Source organism: Harmonia axyridis, chromosome 1 (genome assembly GCF_914767665.1).
Source record: "Harmonia axyridis chromosome 1, icHarAxyr1.1, whole genome shotgun sequence".
Taxonomy (NCBI): domain Eukaryota; kingdom Metazoa; phylum Arthropoda; class Insecta; order Coleoptera; family Coccinellidae; genus Harmonia; species Harmonia axyridis.
In genome coordinates this window covers 50,957,018-50,962,538 of record NC_059501.1, presented here as the reverse complement: position 1 = coordinate 50,962,538, position 5,521 = coordinate 50,957,018, and positions in this window count along the sequence as shown.

Below are 5,521 nucleotides of genomic sequence, written 5' to 3'. Positions count from 1 at the left end.
GCCATCAATGATAAAAAGGAGTGCAAGAACATGAGTGGACTATGGTATGTATTCATTATGTGTTTGAGGCAAAAAGCTCATGCTGTACCTCTCATTATAAGGTTTTAAGTTATTCAATGAGTTGCCTTCCGAACACTGCTAGTACACCAGCTACATCTTCAATTTTACCCAAATATATTTTGTAAATAATGCCATCCAGTGACTGAAAAAAATTGTTAATATTTCAAATTGTAAATATGTATCTATGATTCGTTGAGTATTATAGATATCAATAATTCATAATTAATCTCTTCGAAGTTGTATTAAATGTTGATTATTTGTATGAATTTTTATTTCATGTGTGTTCATCAATTTTGAACTTGATTTGATTTTTAATTGATTTTTTCAATGTAAAATCCTAATGTTATTTCTCATTGAATTCAATAAAATGTATTGTTGTTGAAGAAAACTGTCTCTCAATATCCAAATCTCCAGTATCAAAATGGTAAAATAAAAACTCTGCTATAGATGTAGTACAATACTTCTTCGTCCTCCTCTCGTCAATCTCCCAAGATGTTCTGATTAACGAATACAAACGCAAGCCTAGGCGAAGATGACAGCTCATCTTTCTATAGTAGTTGAACAATGAATTCCAAGTTCAACAATGAATTCGAGGAGTAGCTGTATTCCAAATATTTATATCAAACTACGGCCCAAACTGAATACCCATAATATATTCATATAAGTTTTAGTCCTCAAGTTTGTGAACACACAGGTAAACAGACACAAAAAGAAAGTTTTTCAGGTTGGTGTGAAATGCATTTAACTCGTGGAAATTTTAGATTCGAAGACCAATTTTTTTTCATCCCAAAAATGATCATAATTCTCCAACTTTATGTCATTGTTACGGCCTTCGCTCTACATCAGGCCGGAAGAATAGAACCAATTTAGACGTGTAAAGTCAAGGGCGTAGAAATGGGTGGGGTAATTAACCCCCACCATGATTTTCTATATATTAAATTTCAGAATTCTCGCAAAGATGAAGAACGAATTTTTTTTTATAAAATGAACCAATAATCATTTTCTTCGAAATCGCAGAAAAAAATCTAAACCTTTTACGATTTATGAGTTTATTACCGCTTTCAAGATTATTACTTTTATTGCATAACATGCACGTCTATGTCCGAGGTTTATTATTTTCCTTTATCCGCTTTGTCTCTTTTGCCCTCTGTGATTTCTGCTTTCGTCACCGGTATGCACTTACCCGTTGTTTTCAGTTTTTTGTATCATTTTCGTCACAAAATTACAATAGTCCTATTATCGAAGAACTTATTTGGATCGAAGAATTGTCTGTGTTGTGTTGTACAATTGAATGTGTTTCTTCACAAATTGCAATTTATTTATAAATTTTGAATGAGTTTTGAATTTACTATACAGGGTGTTACTGAATTGGAGGTATAAACGTGTCAGGTTCCTCAGATCATTTTAATAAAAAAGTCCTATGATATAGACCTGCAATCTCTTTGTTTTCGAGATACAGAGTGTAAAGGTTTGATTTTTTCAAGCTTTTTCTCATATTGCTCATCCTACAGGGTTATATTTTTTCTGGAAGAGTGCCCGCTTTTTTCCTCCAGAATTTGTTTTTCTTTTGGTGAATGGTAATTTGAAAAAATGTGTGGGTTTCTTGTAATTTTGACGTTTCTGCTACTGATTTCGAGGAAACATTTCAAACAGCTCTCTAGTAACCCTTAGGAAAAACCAATTAATTGTAAAGATCGAGTTGGTAAGGTATGATGAATAAATTGATTATAAGTTTCGGTAGCGAAGACTAATAAAAATTCGATAACTGGTATAAGCATAAAAGGACTACAACACTCTGTTACTCGAAAACGAAGCGTTTGCGGGACCATGTTTATAAGACTTTTTATTCTTGAAATTACCCAAGGAATTTCTCATTTTCGTTCGTACCTCCAATTTAGGAACACCCTGTCTAAATTAAGAATTAATACATCGTTGTGCATATGCCTTCATAATTTGTTAAGTATTGTCTTCCTAAAATTGTTTTTTCAATTTCAAATGTTAATTTTTGTATTTATATTTCACAGAGAAAATCTACGCTAGCTGAAAAAAATTTTATTGAAAAATTTCGAAACGTACGTCTGTTTTATGTTACTTTTATTATTTAATTCATCGAATTTTTCTCAATTTGTACTGTTTTGGATATTTCGATTTTTTTTCAATTGGTTATTAATATTTAGTCAATTCGGAAATGTATTTCAAGACAAAAAACGTATATATCATAAAATTATATCATATTGTGAAGGCTTGGGCACAATAATAATATAATAATAATAATAATATATAGTTTATTGAAAAAGTACAATTTGTATAAAAAATCAATAACATTTGAAATATTGTTTCAAATAAACCGCAAAAAACTCACTAAGGCAGATTGCCTGTGCGTGAGTTGTCAGGATTTAAGATATTGGCTGCTATACTAATACTAATTCTAATACAATGTTGTCGTTATCTTGATAATAATATAGAGAAAGACCTTGTTTGTAGCATAACATAGACAAGCTCGACAATGAGCATGTAAAAAAATTATGGATTATGTCCAACTATTCTTTTGACTTTCTCATACAATTTCTGTATTCTGATAAATCTGTAATTTGAAAGTTCTCTTAGCTTGAAGCGCCGTTGATTTCTCTCCGGCACATCCAATTTCGTACCCAACAACGACGTTTTTTTTCTAACTTCGTCTCTTATTTCTATTGATTCGCCAAATATGTCTCGTATGCATTTTGTAATTAACGCACAAACAACTGTCCTTGGAGTCATTTTTTAAATCAATACTAAATGACAATAATAAAATATGTATAGACACACCAACAATTGATTTCAGTTACTTGATGCAGTAACTTGCTTTAGCTACTTCACATATTTGCATTCGTCCTTAATCAAATAAAGAAAAACTTCTGTTACAATATGAATACATTCCTCGATGGATTAATGGATATCCGGATCGGGGTATGTATCGAAGATTTCTGAGTATTACATATGTCATTCGAAACCAATAGGCTACAGAATTAAAGTCCTTAAGTGCACACTTCCAAGAACTCAACCCATATCGTACATTTCAGTCTCAACAGGGGTCCCAGCTGCAAGGAATTTTAGCATCCAAAAGGGAAGAGGGGTTTTTTCATGAAATCACAGAATTGAGGAAATTTTTGAGATAACATCAAATTTCAATGAAGATTTATAAAAATCCTGGTATATACACTATTTAGATATATTTATTTGGATTTTGTTTCACATTTACTAGTCAACTATAGAAATAGCTAAGTCTTTAGCCTTAGCTAAGTGAGCAAAGAAAAAGAACCCAGCCTCGTAGTTGACAATTCTGACGATGGTGGTTTCTCAACTTCGACCTCTTTTATTTTTTCTGTCAATTTCAATAATTTTTTTTATAATATCTAATATATATATATATATATATATATATATAGATGTTATATGTAGATATTATGAAAAAAAAATATATATATATTTTTTTTTTCTTTCTTTTAATAATCACCATATAGGGTAGGAAACTCCTAGTGCCTGGCAGTTTTTTTTTCCAAAGCGCTTCAGAGGGACGTTAAGAACTTTCTCACAAGCCTCGTGTTTGCGAGGATCACTTCTTCCTGCGCTGTGCTTATAAGCTCTTTATCTAAGCCTATATATATATATATATATATATATATATATATATATATATATATATATATATATATAAGAATGTTAGGATGTTTCGATCTAGGAAATATAATTTTTTTATAATAGCTACATATAATACCTATATATCAATCTATCTATCTGTTAACCTATATACTTAGGTTAACAGGGATAGAACCTTCTGTGACTGAAACACTTTTCTAACTTTGCCAACGTTTAGTGGAAAAGGTCCTATCAACCCTGTTAACCGATATACATGTTTCACAAGGAGGACGTGAAATGTCTAATTCAAAATAAAGTATGTTCGTGTTTTTGTTTATATCTTGTTAGTGAGTAATTTGACAATTTTTGTCAATATAAGAGGTACAGGGAATTTTTGCTGTAAAATACATCAAATAGGAAATTTTTGGCATTCATTGAGGTAATTTTTATTTCAAAAGGTTGGTAACACTAAGTCTCAATCGTTTTCACAATCGTCAGCATCTTTGGTGGTCTGTGCTAAATTAAGAACGTTCAACTATTTCACACGGAAAATATAAAGCTTGACATGACCCGTCAGGGAGCGTTGAAGAAACGGTCCTGATGTCCTTCGAATTTGGCTACGTCCGGTTCAGAAAATGACGCGTAATTGTAGTAGTCTATTGTCAATTTCGGAGATTCGGTAGAAAGTTGTTCCTGCGCTATTATCAGGTTCATCCGCCAAATGGTTTTTAATGTTTTTGAGTCCCAAAATGATTGCTTCATTTTCGTCGTGCACCTATTTCCGTCCATTGATGAGGGTAAGATTCTTTCTGTTGAGGCAGCTGTCTCGAAGAGCCATTATCTTTCTAAAATCATTATTGAGATGTCAGTCACAACTGCTCTGAAATGTATATCTTATTTCAGTCCTGAAAAATTTTTCTCTAGAGCCACGTAGTTTCAAAAATGTGTATCTACTTATTGGAGAGTAGGTATTTCAAACCATTAATCTTTTTGGTTTATAATTTTAAATAATAAAATTTTGGAATAAAAAGCCTTCTTACAGTTATCGTATCGAAATGAGAAGAAGAAGGTATAACATCGAATGGGAGAAAAAATGTGCAAGTTTATGATTTGTTATATATGGTGATTGTTGCAGTAGAATGGAACACGTAGGTAGAGATTCACGACTTGACACGATATTCAAGCTAGTTAACTTGTCTCGGCATGAAATCAAGTCAAGTAGTACTTTTTCAATGTCGATTTATTTATCAAGTACTTGAAAATCAAGTAAAATCTATCAAGCTACTTGAATTTTAGGTAGCAGTTTTATTGTGTATTATGCACATCTTTAAAGAAATGATGGAATGAGAAGGAATCATACAAAAACACTTCTATTTATTCAACTTATCAATAATAATAATAATAAAGATACTACACCAAGAAATGGCAACAAAATTAACACTAATTCATTCTGAAGAAGTGCCATACTACAAGTACCGACCGGAAACCATCCTGGAAAACGAACGCTATAAACTGTACTGGGATCGTACAGTTTTGACTGATAAAGCAGTCCTTCACAACAGGCCAGATATATTGCTAGTTGATAAACATCAAAAGGCAGCAATACTCATCAACGTAGCAAAGAGGTCGAAAAAATTTCAAAATAAAGGGACCTCGAATTTCAAATAAAGCGCCAGTGGGGAATGATATCAACGAGAACTATTCCAATTATCATCTCAACAACAGGAATAGTACCCAAAAATCTCAAGAGAAATATCAAGCAACTAGGACTTAGTGAGTATATATATAATATAATGCAAAAAGCTGTTCTTTTAGGTACTGCAAGGACGGTGAGAAAATTCCT